This window comes from Perca flavescens, chromosome 15, assembly GCF_004354835.1.
Source record: "Perca flavescens isolate YP-PL-M2 chromosome 15, PFLA_1.0, whole genome shotgun sequence".
Classification (NCBI taxonomy): domain Eukaryota; kingdom Metazoa; phylum Chordata; class Actinopteri; order Perciformes; family Percidae; genus Perca; species Perca flavescens.
In genome coordinates, this window is record NC_041345.1 from 25,688,679 (window position 1) to 25,703,242 (window position 14,564).

General features: G+C 41.6%; 1 protein-coding gene across 1 annotated transcript in view; it reads right to left on the reverse strand.

Moving 5' to 3' along the window:
• The window catches only part of rbfox1 (RNA binding fox-1 homolog 1), a 363,925-nt gene extending 349,663 nt beyond the window's left edge, over positions 1-14,262 (reverse strand). The window contains exons 1-2 of the mRNA XM_028599614.1: positions 14,147-14,262; positions 10,651-10,765 (exon numbers count right to left, since the gene is read on the reverse strand). The gene's annotated coding sequence lies outside the window, so the exon portion shown is untranslated. The remainder of the gene's footprint in view (positions 1-10,650; positions 10,766-14,146) is intronic.
• Positions 14,263-14,564: the final 302 nt, after the last annotated feature.

Genomic DNA, 14,564 nt, shown 5'->3' on the forward strand with positions numbered 1-14,564 from the left:
CCAATTCTACCTCCGAGCCACAAGCCACCCACAAGAATGCGTCAAGGGAAGCGATATCTTTTTTCCCCCACTATGGCAACGCCAAGACCCGCCCTTCAACAGCTACTATTGGCTAGGTGTTCATGCTTACGCAAGGTAACGTAACCTGATTTGTTCAAGTCCTATCCCCTGACCAATCGGCCATCCTAACCTTAACCACTCGAGGTCAAATGCCTAACCCCAACCAGTCTTGGCGTGGCGATGGCATCATCCATCACAAGTGAGTTGACTTGACTGTGATTGGCAGAAACAATTGCACTGGCCCAAACAAAAAAATGTTTTACTGGCCCCAGGCAATTGCTTATGTTGAATAGTATACATGCCATTACAAACAAATGTGAATTGATTTTTTTTGCACCCCACCCCCCATTTTACAGGCAGCTTTTTTCTTCCGCCACGCTTTTAAAGATAGGTTATTAGATATTATTGATATAATGTGTTGCTTTGTGTTAAATAATTAGCATTGAATAACCTATTTAATATTTTGTCAATGTCATTACACTTTTGATTCATATTAAGGCTGGGAAGTGATGAAAATGACTAGGCCCTATCAATGTTGTCTGTGAAGCTTTCACAAACAACCACCAGGTCTTTGCCAGTTCCACAAAACGAAAATATGAAAGACAAGGGAAAACTGCACTCTGATGGAAGACAGACAGAAAGTGCAAGCTAGGATTTTTTTGGTTAAACCTTTGGTTACATTTGGTGAATTATTTAGCCCCCTTCCCTGTTTGTTAGCATGTTTGAAGTGGTACCAATGCATGCCTGATGTTTTCCCGTTTAATTTAATACCATAGTCTTCATCCTAGCAGAAAAAGTGAGCTCACTACAACCTCTCATATACAACCAAGTGAAATCGCGGTCAACCCGTGATTCATTTCTAACGCGTTTAATGTTTCAAATTAACCTAACAGAAATTATTAAATACGTTAAGTTTGACAGCACTAAATGGCACGATCATTTTCATAATCATGATACACACCCATGTTGATAGCTGACTATGCAGTTCACTAAGATAGGGATAAAGGCAGCCTATTATAATGTGCCCTGCTCCTGGCACTTACCAGTACCTCTTGCTGATGTGAAATTAACTTTGCTGTCTGTCCCTCATCGTGACCAGGCTGTGGATTAGTGATAGCCAGACTAATAGGCCTACTCTTCTTCCTCAGTTTATTTTACACGTAGCATATACAGTAAGCGATCGTATTAGCGCCCCCTTGCTGATGGCTTTTAATAATCACTTTATTAGGCTTTGGACAAGTTTCAGACAGGTTGCTCACGTCACATCTACGTCGTCAAGCTCAGTTTGAGGCTGCGCAGTAACGTAAAAGTGCTTCTAATAGACTTCACTGGTCTCCGTCGAAGTCTATGGCGACATTTTAACTCAACGACAAATCTCGTCACGGTTTAATCTTGCGAGATCTCTAGTAGAAATGGATCTAGCCTTTCAGCGTCAGCAGGTGGACATGTTTTGCCGCAGCTTATCCAACATTAACTCACACCTTGTAAACAGTTTCAGGGGCTTCTCCCCAGGACTCACCATGTGCCGCTCAATTTCAGCCTGCAAAGCCTGTCAGCATGTGATAGTTCTTTCGACAGCAGTACAGTTTCACAAGGAAATCCCCACATGGTCCCTTCCGACATGGCAGCCAGCTTGTTGCAAGCCAAACAGCAGATGCTGCTCTCGCTCGTTTTGCATATTCACCGCATGAAAGATCGCTGCAAAGCAGGAGAGCTTTCTCTCAACAAGGTTTAAGTACACTTTGGTATTTTGATACATCTAATCTAGCCTCATTTTTTTTGGTCTCAATTAAATTCTAAAATTCACATTTCCGCTGAACCATTATCGGCATTAAGAAACACGTCTAACTCTTTGTCTTCCCAGAGGATGGGAACCGTCTTTAGGTGATTACCTGACCTTTGCAGGGCTCGACACTAACCATTTTCCCTTGAGCATGCGTGTGTTGGTTGAAATATTAAAAGGAGCGCATAAAGAATTTTAGGGGCACAATGAAAATGTATCAGATGATGTTAATGATGTTAATGTCGCAAAGCGATTAGAAAAAAGTATACTAGGTTTTTGATTGCTTCTGCTTCACACTGTATTTTAAACTGCTTTAAACTGTATATGGTTCAAGGTAAATTTTTTTGTCGTACAACAAATGTCAGTGTCGCACTAAACTCCCTGCTTAGTTGTATTAATGATATTAAGTTGTGGCTTTCACAAAACGTTCTTAAACTTGAACAAAGCTAAAAATTATTCATTTTCAGTACTTCAGGCATGCCAAACGATCAAGCTTCGAGTTTGGGAGCTCTGGGTTAGGGTTACCCTGATATTGGCACTATTATGGATGTACAGTAGCTCTTCTTAGGTCCAAACTTAGGAGTGGTGTGACAATTTCCCTCTCAGGTTTCTATTTCTGCGTTTTTTAAGTTTTCCATGTTTTATTCTTTTTATTGTATGTGTTGTTTTATTCTTGGTTTCTGATGTGAAGCACTTTGGATACCTGCTAGTTGCTGTAAAGTGCTATATAAATAAATGCCCATAAAAAATGCCCACTGAATCGATACCTTTGGAGAATTCAATCCAGTCAGCTAATAGAGTGACTTACATAAGGTAACTGCTATTACTGTTGGTGCACAGTGATACTTGTAGCAAGTGTTATAGGGTTAAAAATACGAAATGTTCTGAAGTTTAATTTTGTTGTTTTGGAATACATTTTCTATTGATCAATTAATTGTCAGTGATATTGAATATACAGTAGTGTTGTAAACAGACCATCCTCACGGTCCCGCATGCAGGTGAACTGCGGATTCATTGCAGAGTTTAACCGTCAAAACCGTAAAACCGTCAGTTTTACCGTCGCTGTGAAACGGCCTACATGTGATCAGAGGTCAAACTACGAGGGAGGGCACGAAGCAGAGCACAGGTGTAGGCTATGTCACCATTGCTTCACTTTGAATTAATTAGAGATTAACATCGCATGTCGAAAATCGTTTTTCTCCTTAACATCCGCCGACGCTCCCCTCTGGGCTCCCGTAGTTCCGAATGGGCAAACAGAAAAACAGTGAAAATTTGCTTTATCTCTCGCATCCGTTTTGTTGTTGTTGAATATATAGCGTAATTATACAACTGGTTGAATATACAGTATAATTATGTCAAAAAAAAAAAAAAAAAAAAAACGATGGTAGGACTAAAACACTCAAACCAATTTATATTTCCACAAAATTGGCATGAATAATCATAATGATATACATGCCCCATATGTAGCCTGCGTGTGTGTGTATGAGTCAAAAAAAATAAAGTTGAAACTTGTTTTTAACTATTTCTTTGTCATCTGCAGATTGAGATTTTGTGCAAAAGAAATCTGGGATTTTTTTTTTCTTGTTCATTTTGTTTGTTATAGATCATTTTTTAAAGTGTTTTAATCCATGTTTTGAGGATCCAAATAATGTTACACAAGACACCCCAAGGCTCCAGACTGCGACCAAGTGGTCACATTTTGTGACCAAAATTTGAGAGTGTGCGACTGAATTTACATCCAGTCACACATGTGCGACCTGTAAATTTGCCCACTTGTTTTTTACACGTTAAATGTCGAAATGTCGGTACCCGAGCACGGAAGCGCAAGCTTATCTGTCTTCTCTGAAAGTTGACAGAGAGAAGAGCTCTGACACAAACACACGCAGAGGTGCAGACGGTGCAAACTACGTCGGCTCTGCAGTTTTGTTGAAGTCACGGCGATGCCAATAAAGTGTTTGCAAGTATGGTTACAGTTTTTAAAAACTTCATGCAGACAGCGTTTGCTGCAATGTGATATTAATGGCGAGGCGAAAGCGGTCGTGGTGCTGTTGACGTTACACTTCCTCTCAGACAGACAGCAGGCACAGTGGTATCTATGCCCTGGTGACTGACTGACAGGCTGAGGTTGTAAGGTAAGGCAACTTTATTTATACAGCACCTTTCAGCAACAAGGCAATTCAAAGTGCTTTACATGAAACATTAAAGATCAATTCAAACGGTCATGATGAAAATAAAACAGGCTAAAATATAATATACAAATACAAGAATAAAAGTTACAGTGAGTAAGAAATTAATAATTATTCAATTTAATAGGTTGTAGGATTTTTATTTTTTAGTTTCTTCAGAGTGTAACATATTCCAGTAAAATAACATAATGTTCTAAGTACATAGGATAAATAGGTTTGGAATTATTTTTACAACTGAAATAATTGTTTTGTAATTACAGAATTTCAGGTGTCTGTACCAATATTGGTTCAGATGCGAAAGGTACCCAATCCTAAGGGTAGTAGCCTAAACAATGCTCAGTCTGTTTAATTTTAAGTTGAATTCATTGCAATTGTAGACTAGAGCTGGTATATTTTTTAAATATTTTGTTTACTGTCATGACAGCGACGGTGCCTTCTATGTAGAATCTTCAAAAGTGACACTGAATTTGAAACAGCACATTGTAATTTCTGCATCTATTATCAAAGTATTTATTAGTATTACAGTGGAAATTAGTAGAAATGTGAATGTTTGGTTAGCATGTTTATTTATGGTGTGTGCCCCTAAATTTTCTGGTTGCGCCCCTAAAAGTTTCAGTTGGGGGCCACTGTGCTCCTAATGAAAAAAGTTAGTCTGGAGCCCTGCACCCTGTAACACACGCTGTTTGGTACTGTACGTGTTGAACTCATTAAGATCTCATCTGAACAGTCATTCAAACAACTCTGAATTGTAGTTTAAAACTTTTACAGCAAACTCAATAAAATGCCGGCTTTTATCCAGGCTCGAGTGCATAAATAATGTTACAGTTAATGGGTACAGGCATGGAGACAACCAGAACGGAAGGCTCGGTTAGCAACGATTAGCTCCAAGTAGAGATTACCTCAAATGGAACACACTGCCGCGGAGAGGGTGAACAACCAGACTCCGATAATTTACGTTTGGGGTGCATTCACAGCGGTGTGGCCGCGGTGTTTTTATGATTTGTCAGTACAGTAAATCCCAGGGGAAGCCACAAGCAGCGTGCCACTACTAACGGAAGCCTGGCTCTGATCCTGAAGTGAACTGTCGACGTGGTGACGTGCACGCGGCGCGCTACTTCACAAGCAACCCGATCTCACAGAATTCCGTGAGAGAAGAAAAGAACATGGCCCCCTAACTCAAAATCTGTGGCAGTTTCACGGAATCGCAAAAGATTCCGTGATGGGCCCACGGAAGAATAACGGGACGGTTGGGTTTGGGAAACGTGACACACGGGACATGCTTTTATACTACTCGCTACTGTAGTCGCTCCTAATGCTACGTCATCTTCTCATTGACTTTACTTTTGATTTGATTTTCATTAATGACTAGGATTCAATATGGGTAGAGGTCGACCGATTCATCGGTTTTGCCGATTAATCGGCACCGATAGTTGATTGGTGGAACTATCGTTATCGGCAAAAATCCATGCCGATAGTTTTTCCTGGTTGCAACCGTTGCTGGAGTGGCTGAGAAGCGCACGCTGTCATTCATTACACAGTACATGAGAGCTGAGACGGGTCTGCTGGCATCATGCATTACAATAGCGGCCTCTAGAGGCGAAATAAAAACTATCACTGATGCCTCGTGTTGTTTATTTTCGACACGTGTTACTGCGCGCTGCACGGAGAGCACATGCTGTGCGGAGAAGGCTGACATCAGATGCGCGTTTAAAGCATCAACAGCAAAAAGGTTTGTTATATCATTATAAAGTTATTCATTTGTTGAATAGATGCTGCATTAGTATAGAAAGAACAGCACAACAGTATGTTTGTTTGTTTGCTTTGGCTGAGATGACGCTAAACATTAGTAGTAGGCTAACTAACTTCAAGCGTTAAAACACTGACAAAAATGAACGCAAGTCCAACCCAAATCGTCCACGATCCGTCTAGTGGCTGCCGCTGGAGAATTGAGATGTGTAGAATCGACAGCGCATTCATTTTAATGCATCAACAACTGCCCGAAAGCACGGTACTAGCGTCATATGGTGGAGCGAGATAGAGAAAGACTGGAGAGAGCGAGCGTTATATGGTGGAGAGACAGAGAGCGACTGGAGAGAGAGAGCGTTATATGGTGGAGAGACAGAGAGAGACAGAAGAGAGGGAGCGTTATATGGTGGAGAGAGAGAGAGACTGAAGAGAGGGAGCGTTATATGGTGGAGAGACATAGAGAGAGACTGAAGAGAGGGAGCGTTATATGGTGGAGAGACATAGAGAAAGACTGAAGAGAGGGAGGGTTATATGGTGGAGAGACATAGAGAGACTGAAGAGAGGGAGCGCCGGCGCTAGAACAAAGCCGTGAATCAGAGAAATAAAACGTGTTTTCGCCGATTCATCTCTAGAAATGCGACTGTAGCGAGCATGTCACTATCACTAACGTTATCCACATTTATATTTACACGCAACAAATGATATATCCAGCTTCAAAAAAGTCTAAAAGTCGGAAGTTAGAATGAATGCATTGTGCAAAGAGTGGTTGCTATGGAGACGATACAGTGTTGAGTTCCGTTGCTCTGATTGGTTGTACGTCTATCCAATGAATGCAGAGGCATTTTTTTTCCTGGTTCTGTTGGAACACGCCCCATAATCACAGCCCAATGGAGCGGTTTCAGACTCACATTCTGACTAGAATCTGAGTAGGACCACGTCAGGTTAGGTCTAAGCCGTTCTACAGAGAAGAATGGCGTCACCGTTTTGAGATTTGGCATACATTTGGGCCTTTTTTGAAGAAATGTAAATGGTTTGTCCTTTATATGAATTATAATGCTCATTATGTTTCATTTTTGAACTGGATGACCCCAAATATGTAGGAGAACTGTTTTAGACAACACACATGCTTGTGTAGCATTGCTGTGGGTGTAATATCAATAAATATGACATTATTTGGATTATTGGCAAAAGCATCTGGACTTTTTTTGAAAAAATGTATGTATTTTGTCAACTGTTTTATCCAATATCAATTCTAAATACTATCGGTCGATGAATCGGTTATCGGCAAATACGGCCCAACCTAACTATCGGTATTGGTAAAATCCACTATCGGTCGACCTCTAAATATGGGCATGAAGATGTCTTCAGGCCTCGACTGTTATCCAGCATGTGAAATTTGGATCGAGTCGAGTCAAGTCAAGTTACAACAGCTTTCTCTGTTATGGCAATGCAACATGCAGATTGCCCACCTCACCACGAAAACAGAAAAGCTCTGAAATTCAGCATTGTGAACTTGACAGGCTCCTGACCCATTTGAGATGGATCTGAAGTCTTTTGGCACAACAGTCCCTTCTTTGTTGAAAAACTCTATATCATACTTAATTTAGACTTGGTGTGGAATCAGTGTTTCCCCTATAGTTGTAAAAGACAAAAAAAAACTGTAATGCCAACAAATATTACTAAATATCCCTGGTGTTTCCCCTACATTCATTCTGCAGTGACGCACTGCCATTAGTGAAACGCAATATAAAACCCATTGCGTCTTAGAGAAAAAGACAACTGGGTTGAGAAGGATGACTCGTGAGCCTGTAGCCAGTGTGTGCGAGACATAGCCAGTGATACACAGCTCCGAGCATACAGCTGTTGGCGATTGGAGCAGAGGACGATTTAAGAGTACAGTGTCAAGTTGTAAATGTACAGTGTAGGATTCACGGTTAAGCAGGAGAGGAAAAGCTGTTACTGTGCTCCGTCAGTAACTGTTACAGAAAACCAATGAAGGAGCTTTCTCCGAGAGAGGCCTATTTTTTATTTAACGTAGGCTATTCATTTTAGATTGTTTTTCATTGTTTTGTCAAAACCTGGCTTTGAATTTTATTTTATTACAGTCGGTTTTATTAAAAGTGCTTGAGACATATCACAAGTAGCTTGGACTTTCAACTGAACCTTATACCGATTTGTAGAAAATACCGATATTAAGGAATTTTTGGCTCCCCACAAAAGATGTTTTAGCAAGTGCCAAAACGTCAAAAAGAAAAAGATCCCGGTTTTACCGGTCAGAGACCGGCTGTCCCGAGACAGTTGTCTGGAAGAGCCAGCAGCAGAGGAATTTTATAAACTTTGAAAACTCCTCGTAGTCATGTTAAATAGTAGCCCACTAGGCCACTTGCGTGTTTTGGTAGTTGTTTTAGGTACAGCGCGCAGAGGAACAATATAGTGTATGGGCAAGACCCCCAGACCCCCCCCACCACCACCCTCCAAGGGCCCATTCTGAGCCTGGAAAAACTCTCTCATGTATCACCATTCAGCTTAAAAATACAGAGATGTGATTTTTGGTCCATATTGCCCAGGTCTAGATTGACTCAAAATAAACTACAGTGTGTGTGTGTGTGTGTTTTCATGGTAATGAAGGAACATGTCAGTTAGGGCTGCACAATTAAATGCAATTGTATCAAAATCGCAATATGGACAAGAGTAATGTAAATGTAAATGTAATGTTCTTATATAGCGCTTTTCTAGTCTCAACGACTACTCAAAGCGCTTTAAAATAGTACAGGAACCATTCACCATTCACACACTGTGGCCGAGGCTGCCGTACAAGGTGCCACCTGCTCATCAGATAATCATTCACACACATTTACACCCCGATGTACAGCATCGGGGGCAACTCGGGGTTCAGTGTCTTGCCCAAGGACACTTCGACATGGGACTGCAGGGCCAAGGATCGAACCCCCAACCTTCCAATTGGCAGGCAACCACTCTACCACTGAGCCACAGCCGCCCCTGCGCAATATTTGTGAAAAGGCAAAATATTTGTCAAACCATTCTGAATGTAGTATTGTGGTGCTGCCGAGATGTCCCAGCCTACAAATCGTTCCCGAATAAAAACATTTGATCACAAAACAAATCGTTCCCAACAGACTAAGTCCTCTGCAAGTCAGTCTGGCAAGAGCCCATTCAAACCAATTTCCAATGTCCCCAAAATCGAGGCACCAATCACAACCGCTGAGGCGGTCTTTACGCGACGACGATGGCGCAGTGACGGCGAGCAGCTTTTTGTTTACATTCAACATGACGGCTACCGAAGCGTCACCCGGATCGTTGGTCTGATTGGTTGGACTCCAACGCGCCCAGTGGGATTTGAGCGGCGTCTGTTGGTGACGCCCCTTTGGAAATGAGCTGTCAACGAACCTTTCCCAGACCCACTGACAAGGGTCTGGCGTCAACCAGGCTAACTACAGTTAGCTTTTACGCTTCAAAAAGCCAGTCTCTTGCTCTTTTCAATATCCTTTTTTCTGGGCGAAGAAGACTCCCGTTCCTGAAATTTGGATTTTGAATACGTGTGGTCCTCCACGTTTCCTTCTTCAGACTTGCCGGGGCCGGGAAGCTACAATACCCGTTAGAATTAGCAGCACCCTGTGAGTTCATCATGCAACAGCGAAAACGCGAAAGGCGGGGCAGTACGTCCCGAATGTCCCTTACCGGCTAACGTATTTCAAGATGGCGCATGAATATGGAGCGTCTACCCCAATTCGTGCGAACGCAAATGTAAAATTTCAAGCCAAAAAAGGAATACTTTGAATTGATGGTGGAGGTAAAAAAAGAAAAAAAGACAAGTTGGTGAACGGGCAACAAAGATTTCGATAATGAACAACTAAACACGTTATACACTGGACCTTTAAAGTCAAATACAATACAAGAAATCCCAATAAATGTGAAGATTGGGCTGAATAAGGGGCCACCAGATACCAATCACTGAAAATAAAAAAAAAACTCCAGCAACCTGAGAACTCAGCAGGTAGGCTACACATTAGAGCTGGGCAATATATCGATATTATATCGATATCGTGATACGAAACTAGATATCGTCTTAGATTTTGGATATTGTAATATCGTAATATGGCATAAATGTTGTCTTTTCCTGGTTTTAAAGGCTGCATTACAGTACAGTGATGTCATTTTCTGAACTTACCAGACTGTTGTAACTGTTCCATTATTTGCCTTTACCCACCGACTCATATCCACATTACTGGTGATTATTTATCAAAAATCTCATTGTGTAAATATTTTGTGAAAGCACCAATAGTCAACGCTACGATATCGTTGCGGTATCGATATCGAGGTATTTGGTCAAAAATATCGTGATATTTGATTTTCTCCATATCGCCCAGCCCTACTACACATCCAGTCACATCTTCACCCCTTTAAAAATAAGAACATTTATCTCAAGCAACTTGCCCAAAAGAGTTCGACTGAACCGAGGCTGAAGCCCATCAGGCTTCACCTTAACGTGACGCAACAACAACTTCCACCACAAACGCTGAAATGCACGCGAAGCCGTCCTCCATCACCACCGTCTACTCTGGTAAACTTCAACTTTACATTACGGCAAAGACAACATGGTAGGCGTCGCCACGGCAAATGCGCACGAGCTCACAAAGTGATGTTGTTTTTTTTAAATCAAAGTGGGGGTGAGGAGACAGTTAAGACATGAGAAAGACAACCTGCGCCTACCTACACCTCACCTACTTCATCTCCGTGAGAAGGTCCCGGCTCGCAAAGCACTGGATGTGTTCGAGAGCAGGAGAACCAGGGAAGGGGGGGAACACTGCAGGTATTCTCCCCGGCTTTAAAGCCGCGTCGCCGCTTATTACTCACCTGCCTGTGTGCTGGCTTGGACCACTTGGCGGTGAAGAGACACTGACAGCTGCCGGGACCCCGCGCTCTCTCTCCCTCTCCTCTCCTCTGCTGCTCCCTGCCTCCTCTCCTGCACCTGCGGCGAACGTAAAGCATGACAACTGGAGGTCCACAGACCGGAAACCGAGAGAAGCGGTCTTCAAAATAAAATGCGCGATTTTGAAACTATATAAAAAAAAAAAAAAAAAAAAAAAAAAAAAAGGCTGTTATGTAGCCTAGAAATCTAGACGCACCCTAGTGGCAGCACATTTATTTTGCAGCAAGGGGGGACATCATGACATCCAGCATCCAACATCTTGATGTGGGTCTGGCTTGTCAGGAGGATATAGCTGTTATGGGGATATTAGAAAAACTTTTTTTTTCTTATTATTTCATATATAAGTTTCTTTATTTTGCTGTATTTATATGTTTCCTAATAATGTTCACGAAACTTTGATATTTTCTTTCTCTGAAAATAACTAAATGGGTACTGGTCTACTTAACACATGGTAGCCTATATAGTTCTGTTTTTTTTTTTTTTTTTTTTACCTATTTTTGTCTTTATCTTGCAATTTGATTTTGGAACTTTGTGTAAGAGAAACATTGTTGCTTGACTTGATATTACCATAGACTGTATAAAATATAACCAATAATGTGGTTTTACTCTGAAATCTTGCCAAAACACAAAGTAGATAAACAAAATGAAGATGTTAATGAGCCCCTGACCTTTCCTTGAGCACCATCCACTGGGCAAATTTTATATTGCCAGTTGCACTACTGGTCAAGTTATAAAAAAAGAGCTAAATCAGCAGTATCTTGTTTGTTCCACACACCATTTTGCTACTGTTGAGTGTAATGAACCTCTATAGCATCAGGACTGGAAAATCTTGAATCTATTATTCAATCTATTTTCCCTTTGTCTCATCACTCATCAGAATTTTTATATCTACAGATTTTGGTAATTGTATGTGTGCTCTACCTACCTACAGTGTTGTTTCTACATGACAAATGAAGCCCAATCTCAAGATTATTTTTTCTTTGACAATGTTAGTTGCCTGTTAGTGTGCATTAAAGGCAATACAGTTAACAGCCACAACCAATTACAGCCACTAAACAATCCGCAACTAATCACCAAAGGTCAACGAGCTATCAGCATCGGCCCTACTTTGTGTGGAAGTGTAAATTCATTTTACTGTGCCATTTTGTGTTGTGACTAGGCAGCACAATTACAAATTCCACTATGGCCACGCCAAGACCTGCCCTACGAAGCAGCTCGATTGGTTGGGGTTAGTCATTTCACCTTGAGTGGTTAAGGTTAGGGTTTTGGTCAGGGGATAGGACCCTATGTAAGCATGGACGCCTGGCCAATAGTAGTGTGTGAATGCTATTGAAGGGCAGGTCTTGGCGTGGCCATAGTGGGAAAAGAAATATCGCAACTAGGCAGTAGGCCTCCAAGCGAAATTACGAACCCACTATGGCCACGCCAAGATCCGCCCTTCGAAGCAGCTTGATTGGTTGGGTTTAGGCATTGCTGATTGGTCAGGGGATAGTACCTGTACAAATGGGGTAACGTTACCTTGCGTAAGCATGGACGCCTGGCCAATAAATGCTATTGAAGGGTGGGTCTTGGCGTGACCATAGTGGGATTCGTAATATCGCGGCTTCCAAGGGGTCTTGTAGACAATAAGCAGTGTTTTTACCAACTCAAACATTATGTTGATATTTGTTCCTTAATCAAACCAACATGTGATCACATACTTGTTCCTATGGAGGTGGAATGCATGAACAAAGAAAAAGCATCCAAAACATGAAAATAGTGTAATGAACTGACATTTGCTGTCCATGTGTTATAATAATGTTGGAGGCCAGGAGGTGTTAAAGGGCTTCAGACTGGGCTAGTACCACATCCACTGTAAAAACCCTTTCCAAATACATTTATTCATAGAGTTTGTCTAATTGGCAAGCTGCTTGATAACTCAGTAGGCTGTCTCATAGCAATTTAATGCTTGAATGATTATTGCCAGAGTGCTGTAGGCTAAAAGACAATGCTCGCATTAGGGTTTCCCTAAAAGATAAAATAAGCAAAAAGAGAGGGACAGTACGTGTGAGGACATATGAGTTTAACACACGTGACTGCACAGTGGTTGTAACTTTGGAGACGGGAGACAACATTGTAAGAACACTTTTTTATCATTCTGCCCAGTGTTGCTGCACCTGTATTCACCCTCTCTGTCTGAGCAGCTCTGTTGTAGTGCCTGTCTCTTTAAGCCCCCCCTCCCAATAAAACCCAGTCTGCTCTAATTGGTCAGAGTTTCCTGATCTCTGGAGCAACGAGGTAACCTCAGGTTCAACCCGTGGTTTTCTGTACCACCACGGTGGATCACTTGTTACCGGGTTAAATCGCCATGGTAACTTATGCTGAACACCTAACCTGGTCGGGAGCAGGTTAAGTTGGAGATCAGAGATCAACCGGTGTAAAAGCACCGCCTACTGACGAATCAATACTTGATTGATAACGGCATCACCGTTCTTAGAAGATCAGGTGGAGCTCAGTACGCATAGATAGATAGATAGATAGATAGATAGATAGATGCACTCATAAAAGTTAAAACATTTAGAGACCGACAACCCCGTTAACGTTCCCTGATGGGTATTTTTATGAAATCTATAGCTTTTTTTGTCGCCAATGCGCACATCGGTCTGAATTATGTTTTTATATATTTTATTTGCTCTCACGATGGCTTCCCACTGCCAGGGTTCCAACTGAAATAATAGGATAAAGCACCGGCAGTTTATGGAAAGCACGAGTGTAATTATGGTCAGATCTTGGTCCTGACTGATGGGGAAGTGATATTGATAAGAGTTGTGATTTAAACATCTACAACGTCTATTTGTTTTTTGCCAGCTTTCCTTCCTGTTTTATGAAGCAGTGACTGTATTGCGTTTTGCCTGTAAAACCGTGTCTGTGTTCTTCATATTTATGTAGAATTAGAATTTGCTCTTCTTACGTAAAATATGCGGCTCTGGTAGATGTTTGCGATTGGTCGTGCTGTGCAAACACCGCCTCTTTTATGTGAACGTGCACACCGCTGGATTGGTTAAACTAGTGGATAACCACCGTGTGGTTCCAGGACATGTTGATCTTGATTCGTAATACAGGCCTCTGTTGTCACCACTTGTGTACAGTCCATGATTGTAGTTTTTTTTTCCTGTTTTCTTGTGTTTATTTGTTCTGTTTCCTTGTTTCACTTCCATGTTTTCTGTCTTCTGTGTTTTTCCTTGTGTTTGTTTCATGCGTTGCTGCTTTTATTTTGTAGTCTCCCCATTTCCCGTCTTGTTTACTGTCACGTCTCGTCCCTGTGTCAAGTTTCAGTTGTCTCTGATAGTACTATCAGAGATATGGCTTGGACCCAGAAATGTGAGGAAGGAGCAGCAGTTAGAAATAATAATAATTTGATGACAACACAAAGAGACTTACAAACATGTAAGCTGAGCAGGTGAGTAATCCAGAAAAACAGGAACACAGAAGGAACAGGGAACAAATCCAGGAACACCAAATGCAACAGAAGTCAGACCTTGTGCACTACACAAAAAACTGACAATAAACCAACAGCAGACACAGCAAGCACAGAGACTAAATACACCAGTAAACGAGGGTTAACAAGGGACAGGTGAAAGACATCAGGGCGGGGCAGACAATGTCAAAGGCGGGAAAACCAAAAGACAGGAAGTAAAACAAGACATAACACATAAGAGAACAGAGAGACTACAAAATAAAACAGGAAATGGAAAACCAACAGAAAACATGAAACCAACTAAACACAGAAACTTGACACAGGGACGAGACGTGACAGGCAACGAGACGTGACAGGCAACAAGACGTAACATGGGAGAAA